Genomic DNA, 19818 nt, shown 5'->3' on the forward strand with positions numbered 1-19818 from the left:
AAGCCAAAGGGCCGCTGCCTGGGGCAGCAGTGGTGGGGTGAGGACTGGCTGCAAAAGAACACCAGGAGGGATGCCTGGGTGACTCAGTGGTTGAGCATCTGCCTTTGACTCAGGGTGTGATCCTGGGGTCCAGGGATCGAATTTCACATCGGGCTCCCTGCCTGGAGCCTGTTTCTCCCTCTGCCTGTGTCTCTGCCTCTCTCTCTGTGTCTCTCATTAATAAATAAAATCTTAAAAAAAATAAAAAAGAACACAGGAAACTTCTGGAGGTGATGGTTGCATTGTGTATACATTTCCCAAAATTCATGGAGGCAGACAGGTTTGGGATTGAACACCAAATCCATCCCTTGTGAGCTGTGAGGCAGGTATTGGACAACTGCTTATCCTCCTTAAGCACCATTTTCTACACTAGTCTCCACCTCATGAGATTGCTTGGAGCTTTAAAGCCACAAACCTAGTGGGAATTTTGTCATGTTAGCCTTATTATTCCACAACAATTGTGACTCCATTTCCCTTCATGTGTTTCTCAAGGGCAGTGTGATGTCTCAGAGAGAAAATGGAATTTCAAGGCAGGATATCCAGGCTGTGTGTTCTTTAGCTTCAGTGTTTTCAGATGTTAAATCTCGGCTCAGCTATGTTACAGTGTAGTTATGAAAATTAAATATGAACGTAGATGGGAAAGTGTTCATAAGCTAGTATCAGAAGTGCAAACAGGCTAATAAATGGGATGGATCATGAGTGTTCTTTTCCTTCATTATGCCTCTGTGTTTTCTGATTTCTTTTTCATAAAGAAGATGGATTATCCTTATAATCAGTAAAAACTTACAATTTCCATCCAGAAAAAGATGCTGTAGGCCTGGAGTAAGTCCTTAGATGTTTATTTAAAAAATAGGTATAGAAGAAGTGATTATATAGTTTATCTTCTAAGGTCACTTTTGGAAGTCTAGTGGAGACACTGGACAGTTCCTTGTCTGGGTGATCAAAACAAATGTCCCAGTGAGTATCAGTGGCCATTCTGTGCCTCTGGCTCTGAGCCCCTGAGAAGGACAAACAGCTACCATCTAGAATTCCAGCTGGAGATATACTCTGATCATGAGGAAACATCAAAGAGACCCTCTTGGAGAAATTCATTAAAAAACGGACGACCTATGTTCTCCCCTGATGGGAACATGATGATGGAGAGAGAGAGAGGTCAAGTGAAAAAGTCTAGAGACATGACAGATGAATGTATGATCCCAAACTGAGTCTTAAGCTGGAGGGAAAATTGCACAAAGGGCATTTTTAGGTGATTGGCAACATTGAAATATGGTCTAAATTTAGATAAAAGTATTTTACCAATGTTATTTTTCCCAAATCAGCAACTGAACTGTGTTTTTTTAATAAGAAAACATTCTTGTTCATAGGAAATCACACTGAAATATTCCTAGGCAATGAGGCATGATGTTTGAAATCTACTTTCAAAAGGTCCAGAGAAAATAAATTATGTGTGTGTGTGCAAAGTCATTTATTGGGACTTTGAGAGAACACAATAAAGCCAATATAGTAAAATATTAAAAATGGATGAATCTTAATAAAGGTCTCAGGGGAACACTCTGAATTATTCTTGCAAATACTTTTGTAAATTTATAGTTATTGTGAAATAAAGGTATTTAAAAATTCAGGAAGGTGCTAAGTGGTGATGAGTAATTGAACGTCAGGCTGTCATAAAGCCCAGATGGAGAAGGGGCTGCTGCAGCAATGAGCTGGAGACAGAGAAGCTGACTGTGGTTTGGAGGGACAAGGGGAGGGCATGCATTTCTCTTTTGCTGCTGAAATTTGGACTTTTAGGCTTCGCTGGGGTTGACAGCATGGGGTATAAGAATTATAGGGGTAGTTAGTGCTGAATAATCTGACTCCTCTTGTAACTAAGCTTGAGGAAAGATCAAAATCATCCACTAAGGGGTCATTGCCTCCCCAAAAGTAAGTTCTTTATGCATTATAATACCATTTGAAGATGCCAAGTGATCCCTGTAGAGGAAAGTGTCCCAGAACAGGCTACAGTTTCACCCTTTCCAGAGTCAAATGCAAGTCAGAGTATCAGGCTGAGTGCAGAAATACTGGAAAACACCATTTCTAAAGCATTGATGAGGTGCCAGGCATCGAGGTGGGCAATTAGGACAATGAGCTAGACTGAACGTGACAATACAATTGTGGTTCTCTCATTGCAACAGTACAAGCAAGAGGCAAATCAGAGGTAGTGACTGCCTGGCATTCCATTTCCCCTATGGGATAGCACCAGGTGAGGATTAGGTGCATGAGGACAATAGTCTCATTGCTAAGGAGCTCTGAACTAAGGGCTACTATGTTTATGGGCATAGGGGCCAGAAAGGTAGGGTGAGGCCAGAAGTGGAAAGGTAGTCAGGGTGGAGAAAAGTTCCCTAGCCAAGGGCCCTCAATGTTCTGGTCTTAGTGAAGGCTCTGGGCTAGGAATGCAGATGTAGGTAAGATCATGGCTGTCTTGGCAGGGCTCAGGCCTTGACTATAGCACCCTCCAGGAAACTGTAATGCACGGCTGTGCACCAAGTGTGATGTGAGAGTGACAGCTTCCCTGCTGAGGCCCGCCACAGAATGCCTTGTGTGAGTCAGGTCCAGAGACACAGAATCAACAGGAGGCTGACAAGTTCAAGATCTGCAGTTGACAGGCTGGAGACCCAGGAGACTCATGGCATTGTTCCAGGGCAAGTTAAAGTCCAATGGCAGGAGACAGTGTCCCAGCTGGAAAAGAGAGTGAGCTAGGGTCGGGCCTGAAATATCACACATAGGATTTTTTTTTTTTTAAATTTGAGCACAGTTCACACACAATGTTATTACTTTCAAGTATACATAGTGATTGAACAACTCCATAGTTTATGTTATGCTCACCGCCCTCGTCACCATATAACGAGGTGATAATATCACCAGGCGGCCAGCAGACACATGAAAAGATGTTCAACATCAGTCATCATCTGGGAAATGCAAATCAAAACCACAATAAACTATCACCCCACACCTGTCAAAGAGGCTAAAATAAAAAAAGATGAGAAAGAACGAGTGTTGGCAAGAATGTGAGAAGAGGGAACACTGATGTACTGTTGGTGGGAATGTAACTTGGTGCAGCCACCGTGGAAAATAGGATGGAGGTTCCCCCCAAATTAAAAATGGATTCCTTACATTCTTTGTGGAAGAACACCCGAGTGAAGTCAGGGACTGCTCTCTGTTGGGTGGTGCCGGGTTGCACTTTCTCCCTGTAGGAGCCCAGTATGGATCTTGGGGACTGCAGCTGGAATGCCCAGCCAGGATTTCTCAGCTCCTGGGAGCAGGCTGTGCAGGGTGGCAGATGGGCTTTAGTGCCTTGCTGGTGCTCTGCAAGCTGGTGGTTATGTGAGCATCTCCTAGCTTCCTTTTGTCTCCTGGCTTCTGCAGAATAAATTGACACCTCAGGAAACTCAGAGTTGGGCATGTGCTTCTTGAGACTGCCCTGTGTCACCATTTATAGCTTGTGAGGAGGGGATTGCCATCTACTACTGTGAGTTGGAACCCTCGGTGAGACAGTTCTCAAGCTCCAGGCCAGTATAGGTGGTTGAGAAAAGTCACAGCTTGGAGACACAGAGAGGGCCTCCTGTGCATTCTCAGGGCATAGTTTAAATTCATTCATTTTTGAAATCATAAGGGTGGTGGGCATGATCTGCAGAAGATTGCAGTCCATTCATTGCTTTCAAGAGTGGGAAAAATATCCTTGGGTGATGATGAAAAGATAGTACACAGAACAGAGAGACACACATGGCCGTGTCCACATGGAGCCATCTACCATTCAGCTGCTTTGGAGCCTCAGACAAGGAATTGGAACTACACCTCAGTGTCCGTGTCCTATGATTTGCTGATTTTCATAGTACCTCGTTCACAGGGTTGTTGTGAGGAGTGACTAAGATGATGCTGGTAAAAGCACGAGACAAGTTGGACCCATTCTGAGTGCTGGCTGTAAATATAGGCGTATTCTATACACACATATGTCACACCTGCATGTAAATATGCAGGGTACTATAAAATGAATATATGTATAGAGACATTTATATACAAAGGTGAAGTCTATTTGTGGTCCGAGTAGAATGAATCTATTTGCATGCTAGACAACAGTGATCATTTGGCCAAGCTTTCAAAGGAATGATACATTGAAAAGCGATTTGTGTATAACCATGGAAATGGGCTGGTTTTCCTTCCCCAAAGACATACTTATCAAGGACAGAAGGATAGAAGCCTATGTTAGGCTTACTCACTGTGAGCTTAGAAGTGAACACTTCCCTAAGGTCAGGAAGTGAGAAGTGGAAGGTGGTCATAGTTGAAATTGCTGATGTTGTGTGCACACGCACGGGGATTATGTGCATGTTATGTGGGACCTGGCCCATGGCTCTTCAGATCTCCTCTCTTCCAGACTTCTCTTCCCCCTCCATTCTTTTCTCTATCTCTCTGTTCTGTTCTCATATTTTCCTCTTTCTGTTTTGTCCTTTTCTGATGTTCGCCTCCTGGTTCCCTGGCATCTACACTTACTCATTTGAGAGTCTAAAAAAGGTAAGAAGAAAGCTGAAATATGAAGAAGCACTTCATATTTTTTAAAGATTTATTTGAGAGAGAGTGAGTGTGAGAGAGAGATAGAGAAAGCATGAGCAGGGGGAATGAGTAGAAGGAGAGGGAAAAGAAGAGACCTTGCTGAACAGGGAATCTGACACGGGGCTCAATCTCAGGACTGCAGGATCAAGACCTGAGCTGAAGCTCAGATGCTTAACCTACTGAGCCATCTAGGCATCCTGGTATGTCACTACCAAGTTCTTTTTTTATTGCTAGGAACATCTCCTCCTGTTCAAAAATGGCTGTGAAACTTGGTTCATGGGAAACACAGAAGGACTTGGAAAAGTATATTTCTTCTTGACCTGTTGCTGCTGAGTTGGAGGTCACCCACAGCAGTGAGCTGCTAAAGGAGGAAGAAAGAAACATCAGGGAATCACGGGGGCCACTGCTGTCCATCTGAGAGAATTTCTGGAATGTTCCTCAGTCACAGCCTCCATCAGGGCACTATGACTTCATTCTCTGCCCCCCACCCTAGAATGTCTTCCTCCCACTCGGATCCCAGCAGTAAGCTCCCAGGAGCTCACTTTAGCTTGCCTGGGGGTGCCAGAGACCTCTGAGCTCAGAGATTTCCACTCATGGTGAATTTATGGAGAATCTGGTCACTCAGGATAACAAGTGGAGCCTATTGTAAGTGGATACTAATGAAACTGGAGATTTTGTTGTTTTGTGGAAAGTGTTTGCAAATCTTCCATCAGATGGTATCATGAGTGCTACAATGCAGTGAGATGTGGATGCACATGCATTTTGCTTTCCAGAATGAGTTTGACATAAGATGCACTTAAATCAGTGGATTGATTTGGAGAGAACATTCCACATTGCTAATTTAAAAATCCCACATAGAGGTGCCTTGAGTGGCTAACTTGATTTCAGCTCAGGACATGATCTTAGATCTTGGCAGCAAGGCTTGCATAGGACTCCACACTCAGTCTGCTTGAGATTCTCTCTCTCCACCTCTGCTCTCCCAACTGTCTTTCTCTCAAATAAATAAATACATAAATAAATCTTAAAAAAATACCCATGTATATGAAGATGGAATGTAGGAAGAGAGGAGAAGTGAGAGAGGCATGTATGATACTTTGAATTCTGGTAACCTCTATTTTACACATAAAAGATAATTGATTTTTATTATTTCATTCTATTATTATTATCTTTCACTTTTCTCAAGCACTAGTGATGGAGGTAAGTGTGATGGATTTTACTATAGTATAGGCAATGAAAATCTAAATACCTGACTCTTCCTATTTACTTAGTTGCCACCCATTTATCTTCACAGCTAAAGAACTCATTTTGGAGTTGACTGAATATGACACTTAATTCAAAATGATTCCTCAAGTGACCAGAATTCTCATCATAGCAGCATAAAACTGTATGATACCTATTATTCAAAACACGGTGCAAAGAAACAAGTTATTCTGCAGAACATGAGTCTGTGTTAAATGTCTTCATTTGAATGCCATTCTATGTCTGGCAGTTTTCGAATGCAGTTGTACTCATGTCAAATACTGCTGTTTGGAAATAATATGTTTGAAGTATAACAGTCATCTTTTTCTTGAATGTGCTGGTTTTCTCCTATTATCTTTGCTTAGGTGTTTTCCAGAGTCCTGCTTGAAATGTTTGGTTTCCTGAGTGTCCATCCTGAAATGGATTTTTCTCTTCCTCCCACATGTCTTGAGCACAAAGTAGCTGATCAGTCAGTATTTTACTGAGTGGCAGAGACAGGAATATCCAGACTTCATGTGCTAGGTGACTCCTCAGACACTAAACATTTGATCAGGAGACAAGTCGTTCATAGCCGGAAGTTGGGAGGACATCCTACATCTCATGGCTCTTCACACCATTGTCCTTAACATGGATGGTACCTGAGTGTATTGGGGAACCTCTGGGGCTGGATTGGACATGAGGGTCAAGTCTGAACAGCTAGACTTGAAACAGTTATAACAACTCTGTGTTAAGCTCTTTACATTTTAATCTCATTTGATATTCACAAAAACCCTATGGGTAGATTCTGTGATTATAATAGGAAGACCTCAGCCAACCCAGAGATGGGACCCAGATGATATACAGGGCTAGGAGGATCAAGTGAGAGTCTGGGAGAACTAGGCTGAAGGGAATGGCGCATTGCCTCAGATCTAGAGTATTCAGGTTCATGAACCAAAGGATCAGAGAGCTGTGAGGAAGCAGTGTGAGTGAGTCCAGGGCTGGCTAGCCCACTATGGGTGGTTTCTAAGTTTGAATTAGGGAGCTGCTTCCAATGGTGTACTTGACCAATGCAAGGGAGCAGAGTAAAAATCAGGAGGCCATTAGCTCACCTGAGCAGTGGCCAGGATTCATAGGGTTGTGCACACTCCCTTAGGCTCTAGAAGCAATAGAACTTCCCAGGCCTGCTCCACAATTCTGACATGAGCCATCTGGGACTCCAGCTGACTCATCTGCTCAGCCACTGGGCTCTACTCAGGAGGGTGGTGAGCAAGCAGACACTGGTTTCTGCACTGCCTTGCCTTCTCCACGTGTCACTGCAAAGCCACGAGCTAATATCCTTAGCATTTGTTGTGTGGCTTTTTTTGTTTTTTGTTTGTTTTGGTGTTAAGAGATAGCAGAAGCTTTGCAGGAACAATTATACTGTCAGTACTGTTTGATGATGCTGAGCTAGCTCCTTGCTGATCAAGCCATTACATTTCTAAATATCATGTGTCTGTGTAGCTTGTTTTAACTTCTGAGCTGTCTAGGGAGGGGATGACAAGTTGGTAGCATGACACCCTCTGTTCAGCTGGATGATGTTACTAAATGGTGATATTACCCCAACTCAGCCTCAAAATCTTTCTCAATGGAAATTCTGGGCAGCCACTTTTTATTGGTCATAATCACCTGCCTTTCTCCTGGAAAATGTGATGATATCTGAGTAGCCAGGAATTGAACTTTTAAGAATATTGAGTTCTGATGGCTTCTTGGATTATAGCATTCCAATAATCAATTGTCAGTAGTTAATTTATCATTGGTATAGAGTTAGTTGTTGAATATATTACTCCTGTTGATTGTACTTTTACTTTAGGACATCTTTCTCCTTCCTGCCTTTGTCCTCACCCCAAGTAGAGAAGATTCAAAATCAGCTACGATACAATTACTACAGTACTCTGTGCCCGTCATTCTGGTCAATGCTTCAAAGTCATTTTCTCATTTATTCTTTGCAGCACCCTTGCAAGGTAGGCTGGAGTATTACCCTTACTGAAGGGATGAGGAGACAGGCTCAAACAACTCACTCAGAGTCACACAGTAGATGGCAAAAGGAGGACTGGAACCCTGATCCACTTGACTCCAATGTCTATTATTTGTCTTATGATCTGAACCCAGCTTGTTTGAAAGGCACATTCATCCTTTGTGCTTTGGGAGGAGCCTGGGTAGTGCCATCATCCATGTGACCAATCTGTTAGAGTGGTCTCCCTCCAAGCAAGGTGTCCCGGGATGGTCCAGAACTCACGTCAGGGCTGGATTAGAACCAGGACAAGTAGAGCTGACTGGAACAGGAGGCCAATCTAACAGGTGAGTTTTGTGTAACAGAGGTGAGGGAGCAGCAGAAGCAGTGCTGGAAACTCCTGGCTCCTATTTTCTGAGGCACAGTTACTTTGTTGTATTTCATGGCAAAGGAGCATTGTTTTGATTGATTTTAGGTGGAGAGGGATGAAGGCACTGAGGCTGGCTGTGAAGGGGATTAAGAAATTTAAAGCTAGATTTGTTTTGGGGCTGGATTTTGGAATTCAGGAGGTTAACACCACCTGAGTTTAGGAAACTTGTCTTCTCCTGGCTCAAAATATTGTGGTGGTGTTGTTGTGTGTATGTGTATTAAAAAAAAAATCTGTGTGAAGACACCAGTGTTAATATTCATAATAAAAGCTAATGCCTATGAGTCTCTAATGGTCTGGGCTCTCTCTTTTTTCTTTTTCTTTTTTTATTATTAGCCTCAGTTTAGCACCCTCAGAGAGATTGTTAGACTCAGATCTCCTGTACCATTGCTGTGGGAATAGGCATTAATGTCATTCTTCTTTGGTTGTAAATCCAGCTTTTAAAAACAGAACATCGGCAACACTCTGCCCGTAAACAATCCCAAATACTATGTGATCACCACCTTGGCCAAAAAAATGAACATTAATGAGACTGTATCCTAGCCATTGGTACAAATGCTGCAGGTTCTGGGCATAATTTCTACTAATGATTGAATTATACGCTTGGGTTTTACTCAAACCCTCATCACAGAGATTAAGCGGAGCATTCTTCATTTTACTTAAGAGATGTAGACAGCTCGATAAGGGACTCTGGGCACCTGCCATATTTCCCCATTTGGAAGCAATCAGTCCCTGACCTGTGGGCATTTACTTGGTCTCAGAGCAGAGGAGTGGTGTGAGTATATCTGACCTGTCGGGGAGAAACAATCATAAATCATGCTCTACCGACTGAGCTAGCCAAAGAGGGAGAAACGATTTTAAACTCTGTTAATTCTGCTGTGCTCCCTGAATTTGGAAAAGCCCTTTAGTGTGATTTTGCCTGGAAACCTGTGCCATCCTCCACAATCCGCGCTTTGCTCCCAAGATATCTGCTAAAGTGTAGTTTGGTGACTCCAGACTAGTGCTTTAGTGCTGGACAACGATTAGGGTGACACATTTCTTTTGGGCTATATCTGATTATTTTAAATTCTGAGATTTTTACAATGCCTTGGTGGAATTTCCAGGACACCAGGAGTTCTCACAGCCTTGAGAATGTTCTCTACTCCAAAGGGTATTACTTGGCATTTAGAGGGCTATATCTCTGCTTGAGAGATGGGTTTTCCAAGCCTATGAGTGGATATGAAGACCCCTCTTACAATTTTGCGGGGGTAGGTGTAGATGGTTTTGCCCATCTACAGAGATGTCCTGATTCTGTTTTTGACCTACCTTTGGGCTACAGCATTGAATCTGACCCTATAACTCCATTTCCTCCCTCGAGCTGGTTCCACTGCAGAGCCTTCTGTCTTCCAGGGGATGCACTGTAGTCATAAGAGAAGATTCAGCATCTTCTTTGTTAAGCATCATTGAAGCATTATGTGCTTTTTGTGTAGCAGTGTGTAAACTCTCTTCTGAAGAAAGGACTCATCTATCTCAGGGTCATTTAAGTACAACGCTGACAGTTTGCTGGTTACAGCGGTTCCTCAAAAGGGAGAGGAGGACAATCTCTAATTGTGCAGCAAAGGCTAGGGAATTTTGGATTACAAAGGGAATTTGAGCAAGGATCTCCTAGCACCTTGAGCCAAGTCATATTTTGTCTAGGTCCTCTGAGAAGCATGTGTCAGGGTGGGATGAAACAGGGGTGGGCTTTATTAGGGGGAGCTATTGTGTGAGGGAAAATGGGGAGAAAATCAAGGCAGGCTGGTGGACACATCCTAGACTCTCATGCTGCTAGTCTCTGGAAGGTTCTGCAGGGTTGTTGGGGCTCACTGTGTCTTCAGGAGCAAGGCTGTCTGGGTCATTGGCTAAGAGAACCCTGGGAAGCTGTGCAAATGTGGGGATGAGGAATTTCAGCACAGCACCTTGGTCAGTTACAGTCCTGGCAGTTGGAGGTCCGTAGGGCAGGCACCTCCAGGGGTTGCCACCGTCCACTTCTTTGAGCTTCCCGTGTCCTTAACTTAAAATAGAGAACTTGCTTTCATTAAATGCCTATTTCGTTCCAGATGCTGGACACATTCTGGAATCATAAAGGAAACAGAGGTGGGGGCCACGTGCCCCGCAGCAGAGGTGCTTTCGTTGCCAGCCTCCCTCTACAGACCAGAATTTTATTATAGGCTGGTTAGCATGTGAGCAGTAGAGACCGAATTAGGTTCACAGGCAGCAAAACCTCTTGGCCTGTAATGTCCCCTGTCCCACTGCTACTGGTCATCACCGCTGATTATGGCTGGACACTGACTATGAGCAGCTCCCGTCACTCAGGGATGGCTTATATCTTTGCTGCCCCTTCTCCCTGTGTTTTCCTCACCCTCTTTGACGAGGCACAATTCAGGAACTTTCTCTCACATTCCTCTGCCAAGTTTGTAACAGGAGGGAGCAGCCACTCATACCCTTGCCTAGTCGGAAATGAGATTCCCGGCTGCCCTTTCAAATCTTTGCAAAAGTTTACAGTGTCCCTCTGTCTTCTCTGTGGAGTGAGGGTCTCATGCTTTTTGAGAGACAGTGCCACATGTGTGGGGCCAGAGCCAGGCTGCCCACCTGCCTCTGAGTCCACTTTGCACCTGCTGGCTGCGTGATTTAGAGCACATTGTCCAAGTGCTCTGTGTCTCAGTTCTTATTTGTAAGTGGGGACAGCAGAACCTGTGCACCAGGACGTTGGTGTCCTGGCCCTTTTCAGTCCAGAAAACCATCTAGGTGGAGGAGCTGGTTCTCCAGAATTTCTTGTATCCTTTCCAGGCTTTTCCATCACTCTACTCTATTTTTCATTTACTCAGAGCTTGAGTCTTTCCAGGGAACGAGCAGAACAACCAAGAGACAATAGAACACAGGGAATCATTGGGAGTCATCGAGAAGAAGATCCATGGATGTCCATTTGGGCAGAACTTTCTCCACTGACTGCGTTTTCTCCATTTCCGGGCAGTGTTGCTCAGCTGCTCTTCCCATTTCTCTTCCCATCATGGGCCTGAATAAGACAAAAGGCAGACCAGAGCCCACTTCCAGCTATGCTCTGGGCATGGCCATGGAATTACTTCCTCCCAACACAGCTTGAAGGACTTTGAACTTACCAGAGATGGTTTTGGGGATAAGGTGCACTTGTCATCCTGACTTTGGTACAGAACCCGTGTGCCATGCATGAGGCTCCAGGGAGGTGAGATGCTTGCACACAGCCACACAGCTGGCCCAAGAAGAACTTAATTCTGCTGTTTAAACCCACTGCTTTCCCACATAATGTTAAATTGCCTCTCATGTAAAAATGTATTGGTATTTTAATAGTGGCTCTGGGAAGTAAATGTGTTGATCTCAAGGCATACCTGTGATTTTAAGCATCCAAGTGGGAGTGAGGACAGTCAGCCAGTGGAGGTCCCTGTCCCTCGCCATCAGGGTCTGTCCACACGCTGACCTGGGGCAGTTCTAAGAAGGAGCGCCTTTCATTGCATGGCTAGCATAGAAGAATTCCTATGGCCCTGCAGAATTTTAGGCCATTTTCTACAAGGACAGGCTCTTCACAGAATTGAGATCACCACAAGAAAATCTGCTTGGACAGTGGCGGCTAATTTTATGTGTCCACTTGACTGGGCCACGGGGTAACCAGACAGCTGGTTAGACATTACTTCTGGGTGTGTCTGGAAGAGAAGAGGGTTAAATGGGCAGATGGAGTAAAACAGATTGCCCGTGCCAGTGTCAGTGGGCCTTGTCTAATCCACCGTGGGTCTAAATAGAACAAAGAGGCAGAGAAGGAGGGATTGTCTCTCTCTGCCTGACCGCTAAGCTGGAGTGTCATCTTCCCCCTCTGATTTCCTGGACTTGGACCAACACTTACACTATCAGCCCTACTGGTTCCTGGGCCATAGGACTCAGACAAGAACTTACATCATCAGTTTCCCTGGTTCTCAGACTTTTGGGTTTGGGCTAGAACTACACCCCGAGCTTTCCAGGGCTTCTACCTTGCAGATGGCTGAACTCAGTTAATTTTTCTGTTTTGATGCCAGAACCAGTATCCAATAAACAATCACTGTATGAACATCTCAAAACAAACTCTCCTTCAGTTTTCTGGGGGCAGTTTCTCTGGGCAACATCATTTATATATAAACTAGGCAGCAATGTTTGTGACTTAATTTCAGGGACATGATAAATTCCTCCAGATTAAAATCTTTACTTATCTTATTAGACTTTATCCAACTCTTGAAATTGATTTCAGGTTTGATTGGATTGGCTTTCATAATGATAGACTGTCTAGAAGCATGCTACCTTTTCCTACCTATTCCATAATCCCTAAAAGACTGACAACAAACAAGTTAAAACTGAATAGAGATGCCACAATCCAAGATAAGATCACACACATGCTTCTGTAGAAGTTGAGAGCAACATCCAGGCCCTTTCTAATGTGGACTGGAGGAAGCAAGAAGCAGGTGGAGTCCCAGGGGAAACTGAAGGCTGGTTTGTGAGGGTATGATTGTGGTAGTCACCAGCAAGGTTCACTCTACCCCTTCTCCTTTCTCCACAATATTTGGGCTGTAACAATGTATGAGAGACAACAGATTCAATAAATGAAAAAGAGTACAGCTAAGGAAATGGAAATAATAGAACAATCAGGGTGTATAATTAGTTTATCAAAGAGGTGAAGGTTTTTGGAAAGAACTAGATCTCTCAGGGATGGTTGTCAGACTTCTGCAGTGACATTCTTAACAAGTACTCTCTTATATCTGGAAAAAAAAACAAAATGAAGCAAAATGAAGCAAAAGAAGTTTCTTCTTCTTCTTCTTCTTCTTCTTCTTCTTCTTCTTCTTCTTCTTCTTTTTGAGAGGAGTGGGTTCCATCATCCCATGACCCACTCATTCATTCAACATGTATGTTGAGTCCCTTCCAGGAGTCATACACTGTTCGAGGTGCTGGGATACAGTGAAGAACCAGACACACTTGGTCTCTGTTGTCACAGATCTTGCAGTGGGAGGATGGAAGGAGATACACAGTCAGTTGATAACTGAAGCAATAAGAAAACTTGGGAGTGCCATGTGTAAGAAGTGAAGCAGAGCAATATCATGGAGAATGTGTATCAATTGGCTGTGAAACTTAAGTGACATCTGAAGCTCAAGAAGAAGTCAGACATGTGAAGGTAAGGAAAGAAGAACAGTAAGTGCAGACTCCCTGGTTGGTCTGAGGAACCATAAGGCTGGTATTCTTAAAACCTAGTGGGTGAAGGGAGGTGGGCTATGGAAGTAGACTAGGAAGATGGGTAAGGGACCAGGTTCACCTAGGACTTTGTGAGGTGAGAACTAGCTCATTGTGCCATTCTAAGCTAAGTTGTTATTACCCCAAATTTTTTTTCAGTGCATAGCACTGTGAAGCTAACATGATAAATCCAAGCTCTATGGAGGTAAAACTCACCATGGGCCATAGAAGGCTCAATGTGACACATTGCAGGTTTGGTCATGGGGAGAACACCACTAGATGAGAACAGAAAGACCTCTTACTTTATTTAAGGAATAAACAGCAGCTTAAACTAAAAGCAAAATATATGACCACAGGAGCAAAGTTAAAATTGCTGCTTTTTAAAATATATCATTAAGGAAAGTAATAAGCCACAGACTGGAGGAAAATATTAGCAACACGTATACTTGGCAAAGGATTTACATCCAGAACACATAAAGAATGCCTGTAAATAAGTATGAAAGAGAAACACAATTTAATAACAAAAAATTGGGCAAAAAAACTTGAACAGATACTTCATACAAAAAGATATGGGAATAGCCCATAAGCACATGAAAAGATACTTGACTGTATAAGGAAAATAAGAAAGCATAATCATTAGGAAAATATAAATTAAAACCATAAGATACCACTGCAAACCCACTGGAATGTGCTAAAATTAAAAAAGACTGATAACCTTAATCATTGGCAAGGATGTGGAGCAAAGAGTACTCACAGACATCCTCGATGGCAGTGTAAAATGGCACAGCCACTTTGGAAATCTGTTTGATGGCATCTTGGAGAGTTAACCACACACCTTCCCAATGAGTCAGCAATTCTGCTCCTGGGTATGGCCCAAGACAAACAACATTTACCTACAAAAAGACTCATACAAGAACATTTATAGGAGGTTTACTCACATCAAAGACTGGGGATAATCCATACTTCATCAACAGGAAAATGGATAAGCAAATTGTGGTATATTTACAGTCATTTACTTGTGTGTCCCTTGGTGTGGCTCCACTCTAGTGCAGTTAGGTCTGTACCTTGTAGTAGCCAACACTGTCCTATAGAAGAAACACTGTTAAGGAAATGAAGTGATCACTCTAATATTGTTATTACCACTAGATCAATTGTAGATCAATGCATCATTAATTTATAAAGTTTGAGCTTTTTTTCTCTTTCTCACTGTTTCTTTTCTTTTACTCCCTTTCTCCCTTCTTCCTGGATTTTATTACATATATATTTCAGACAAAGTATCAGACAGCTCCAAGACCATACTCAGATTCTACTTACTACTTGAGATGGATGTATTGCTTGCCAAAGACTTTACTGCTTACAGGAATAAATTCATCTAGAGCCACTCTATGACCTCACAAAGGAATCAGTACACTGGCTTCTTAACCTGATATCCCCACTTTTGCAGTTTCTGCCCTATCAGTAACTAAACACACAGCACTATTAAACTTCCTAAATGACCAGTTAACTGAAAATCCCATAGACCCCTTCAGGAGAATCCTAATTACTTAAAGGATAAAGTCCAAATTTACTTCCCATCTAAGACTTGCAATGATAGACTCCCACATTCTTGTCCAGTTTTACATTCTGAAGCTGCTCTATCCCAAAGCAAAGATGGACTCCACGTTGTCCCCACCTACTAAATATATTTGTAACTCCAAACATTTGTTAACATTCTCCCTCTTGGAATGCCTTTGCTCCCTGTCCCACATGAATCCTACCCCACCCACCAAATATTCAGCCCCAGTGCCCCTTTTTCTAGAAAGCCTTTCCTAATGGTTTCAGTTCTCAATGAATCTCTTTACTGATTTTTTCCCCATGTTTATTGCTTAAACACTCTCAAGTATGGGATCCCCGAAAACATCTAAACTCACCTTGACCTTGACCTGAGTAAGGGCTAGAGCTTGCATAATTTGAACTTCCCATTGATGCTAATGATAGGAACACTTAGATTTCTTTAGCTGCCAAGCTGTGGGGTAGAAGAGGAAGAGGGTATAGTGGGGCCTGAAAGCTGTCAATAGACACTAAACATGGAGTCAAACTCTGCATTTCACCTCTACTCAACCCTCTCATTTCTCCTTCTTTATCCCCTTCACCATCTAAAGAATCCTATGAATAGTCTTCTCACATATGTGAAGAGGACTGAGGGAATACAGTACATTGAAGTTGTTATACTCAATGTTCTTAAGAATTCAGTAGAAATTCTAGTGTGTAATACTAACTTTAGAAACAAAACACTAACCTATGCTGTGGTGGACAGACTCTAAGATAACCCCCATTGACCTGCCTTCCGCTCTTCATGCCCTCTATATAATCTCTCTCCCCTTGAGTGGAAGCAGATCCTACAACTTCCAGAATGTGGCAAAGGTCAAAGGGTTTCTCAGATGCAATCAGGATCACAAAGAAGTTGATTATGAGTTAATCAAAGGGGAGATTATCATTGGTGGACCTGATGGGAGACTCCCTTTGCTGGCTAAGGTGCCTTTTAGGAGGGAGTCAGCCGAGCTGCTGGAAGTCTCTAGGAGCTGAGATTGGCCTCTGGCTGACATTCAGCCGGTAATTGGGATGCTCAGTCATACAACTGCCAGGAGATGCATTTTGCTAACAGCCTGTGTGAACTTGGGAGTGAATTCTTCCCCGTTAAGCCTCCAGATGAGAATACAGCCCAGCCAACATCTCGATTGCAGCCTGGTGAGATTGTGAGCAGAGGACTCGACTAAGCTATACCCCAAATCCTGATCCACCTAAACTGTGAGATAATAAATGTGCATTGTTTAAAGCGATGAAGTTTGTGGCTATTTGTTATGTGGTAATAAAGAACTGATGTATATGTGTTGAAGTAGTAGTTTACTCTCTTAAGGTAGAGAATGGAAACAGTATCTCAAATTTCCTTAAGAATATAAGAATAAAAGCAGTCAGTGTATTTGGTGTATTTAAGGGTATTTAGCAGGGTGTCCTTATTATACAAAAATGGATTGGCCACTGTTTCAGTACCTTCTGCATTTCACTCTCTAAGGAATATTGTCTTTCCTGTCCAGGTTTCCCTTGTCAAGTCCTCATCACCTTGCATATAGCGTAGGCAAGCAGCCACGAGTGTCTGGCCTCCTGACTCAGTTCACAGATGGCACAAATATTATCTACCTGTAATGGGAAGACTCTAATTACACACTAACAATTGGATCCATTCCAGTCTTATAACATTCTAAATTATTTGCACCAGAACATAACCCCTAAGAACCATTTTCAGATATATGGCACCATAAAACATAACCCAAATTAACTTGGCCATGAGCTTCATACCCTGTCACTGAATGTTTGCTTGCTAATATTTGCATAACTCATTACCACCTTTTTGTGTGTTTAGACAATGTATTGTTCATTTCTCCCTGTGATTAGCATTTTATTTAGATGCAATCTTTTCTCTGTTATGTGGCATAGTCCCTCAGGCAGAGGCTTGGGGCAGTTCCTTACTACGTACTTGCTTATGGGGTGGATGACTAGCCTGTGGCTGCCTTCTGGGTTGCCTAAGGCAATGACTATGTATTCTGAAATGAGTCGTAGTTAATAGTTTTTCTTTTGCATAAGACTCTCTCTACCTGTTTGGGGAAACAAACTGAAAGCTGTTGGAGGGGAGGTGAGTGGGGGGATGGGATAACTGGGTGATGGGCATTAAGGAGGGCACTTAATGGAATGAACACTGGATGTTATATGCAACTGATAACTTACTAAATTCTACTTCTGAAACTAATAATACACTAAATATTAATTAAATTGAATTTAAATTAAAAAATAGTAAGCTCTTCTTTCAAAAACTTTTTTTTTTTTTTAGTTTGCAAGGACAGCACCTCCCCCCACCTAATCAATCTGCCCAGCACTATTGTGGTAGACCCTACATGAAAACATAGCTTAAAGCTTCCTTTGCCTACTCAAAATGATCTATATCCTTACTCTCATTCAAGAGAATAATTTCTAGGGATGCCTGGGTGGCTCAGCTGTTCAGCGTCTGCCTTTGGTCTGCCTGATCCTGGGTCTGGGGATCGAGTCCCACATTGGTCTCCCTGCATATGGAGCCTGCTTCTCCCTCTGCCTGTATCTCTGCTTCTCTCTCTCTGTGCCTCTCATGAATAAATAAATAAAATCTTAAAAAAAGAGAGAGAATAATTTCTAGAGAAGGTAAAAGGGAGAATATATGTTCAATAAAATTATGAGTAGGCCAAAGTCTACTTGGTGACTAACCCTATTTTATGACCATTTATTCTCTGTGGGAATCCCGCCTGGCATCTGTATTAGTTAGCTAGCACTGCCATAACAAAATATCATAGACAAGATGGCTAACCAACAGAAATTTCTTTTCTCACAGTTCCAGGGGTTGGATTTCTGAGGTCAAAGTATCAGCAGGTTTCTTCTGAGGCTTCTCTTCCTGACTTGTGGATGGCCACCTTCTCACTATGTTGTCATGTGGCTTTTATTCTGTGTGTGCGTATCTGTATTCTAATCACATCTTCTTATGAAAACACTAGTTGTACAGGATAGGACCAAGCCTAATGACCTCATTTTAACTTAAGAACTGCCTGAAATTCCAGTCTCCAAATACAGTCACATCTTGAGGCATTGGGAGTTAAGGGATTCAATGTATGAATTGGGGAAGGGCACAATTTAGCCCCTAGCAGCATCCCACTTAGAATCCAATTTCAGCAACATAATGAAGATTGACTCTGGAGGTGGAGGAGCTCCTGGAAACCTCTGAAGTGATAGGTACAGAATTGGTTTTCAAGGTTGGCCAAAGTCTCCTCTGGACAGTGAGTCAAGAATGGCCCATGGCCATTCTCAGAGATTGGATCAATTGAGGCAAAGCCAATGCCAGTTTTCTCCAAGACCCAAGAAGAGGCAGTAGAAACCCAGAATTCATATTTTCTTTGAGGACACTTCAGAGGTGTTCACAAAGAATTGAGGAGCTTCACTTTACAATGGCATATGGGAGGGTCTTACAGGGAATGGCAGATGGAACACAGGACCAAGGCAGAACCAACTCCTCTGCTCTAGTACTTATGCAGAGATACAGTCAGTGGAGACAAAAAGCAATCCAGGGTGTCACACACAGAAATAACTAGATAGCCAAATGGTTAGGAAGCAGAGATACTGTGGACACACAATGAGACCAGGGCTGTTCAGTAGACTCACCCAGGGGTCCAGGACAGGAGGCTTGGACACTAAGGCATGACAGGACACTTGTCTTCTGCAAGATGGAGAGACAGGCGAGCTTCCTTTGGAGGGGTCCCAGAAAGTTCATGAACAATGTTCCATACTGTTGCAAGGAGTTTTTGATTTATGGCAGTATTATGATGTTTTTGTGATGCAGGGTTACCTTTAGGAAGTTTCTGCTCTGCAGGGTTTGCCTCAGAATGCAAAAGTTTAGGAGGGGAGCCTTTTCCTCTAAGATGTATGAATGTGAATCCCAGGGTCCCAGCTGACATGTATGACATGCTGAAAGTCACACAGATCTAGACAAAGGACAGAAGAGGGTCAGGACACTTTCCCCTTTCCTGGTGATAAAACCTCATCCATAGACTAAGAAGACTGAGCAAGTTAGTCTTCTGGATTCATATCCCACAAATAAACAAGCAAGGAAAACAAAAAGAAAGCCTCTATCTGTTTTGAACCAAAGCCTGTGGACTTTGCATCTCTTGTAACACTCTTTTAAGGAGTTATGACACCAAAGGGGAACTTTCTAAGCTAATAACTTAGGGTGCCCTATGGTATGTTTCCATGAGAACAAATATCACATGGTATAGAGTTTCATGAACAGAATGTATCAGACACCTGATGGGTGCCTGGGTAGCTTAATTGGTTAAGAGTCTGACTCTTGATCTCAGCTCAGGTCTTTATCTCAGGATTGTGAGTTTAAGCCCCACATTGGGCTCCACACTGGGTGTGGAGCCTAGTTAAAAAAAAGAATGTATCAGACACCTGAATGGAGACCTCATACATTCACATAACTTAACCATCCGGAGGGGGATCTAAGGATGGTTATAATAACATAGTTCATTTTCCTTCTAGGAAATTCTTTCTTAGTAAGAGAATAATTTTGTTGTTTCAGGAATTTCCCAGATGAATTTATTCAAACACTGGATGTCTCAAATAGCCCCCTTTCTGGATGGTAGATCATCCAGCAGGATAAATTTATCCTGGTTTATCATCCCCCAGTTTACATATCCTGACTTGCTTGGAGACCCTGATTGAGTTGTGCTTCCAATCCTAAATGAATATACGATGAATCTTTTCC

At 42.8% G+C, this 19818-nt stretch overlaps 2 long non-coding RNA genes across 4 annotated transcripts; one reads left to right on the plus strand and one right to left on the minus strand.

The window, feature by feature from the left end:
• Window positions 1–260: 260 nt before the first annotated feature.
• LOC144301942 (uncharacterized) lies at window positions 261–16273 on the minus strand. 3 transcript variants are annotated; one of them, XR_013368864.1, is made up of 5 exons: window positions 15778–16273; window positions 15410–15504; window positions 14438–14584; window positions 3190–3435; window positions 261–2754 (listed from the first exon to the last, which is right to left on the minus strand). It is a non-coding gene; the product is annotated as an uncharacterized LOC144301942 (long non-coding RNA). The 3 variants fall into 3 exon arrangements; XR_013368865.1 differs by lacking the exons at window positions 261–2754; window positions 3190–3435 and adding exons at window positions 8903–9048; window positions 9564–11292; XR_013368863.1 differs by lacking the exons at window positions 261–2754; window positions 3190–3435 and adding an exon at window positions 8903–11292.
• Window positions 13081–16314, plus strand: LOC144301941 (uncharacterized). The gene is made up of 2 exons (XR_013368862.1): window positions 13081–13443; window positions 14769–16314. It is a non-coding gene; the product is annotated as an uncharacterized LOC144301941 (long non-coding RNA).
• Window positions 16315–19818: the final 3504 nt, after the last annotated feature.

Source organism: Canis aureus, chromosome 30, assembly GCF_053574225.1.
Source record: "Canis aureus isolate CA01 chromosome 30, VMU_Caureus_v.1.0, whole genome shotgun sequence".
NCBI lineage: Eukaryota > Metazoa > Chordata > Mammalia > Carnivora > Canidae > Canis > Canis aureus.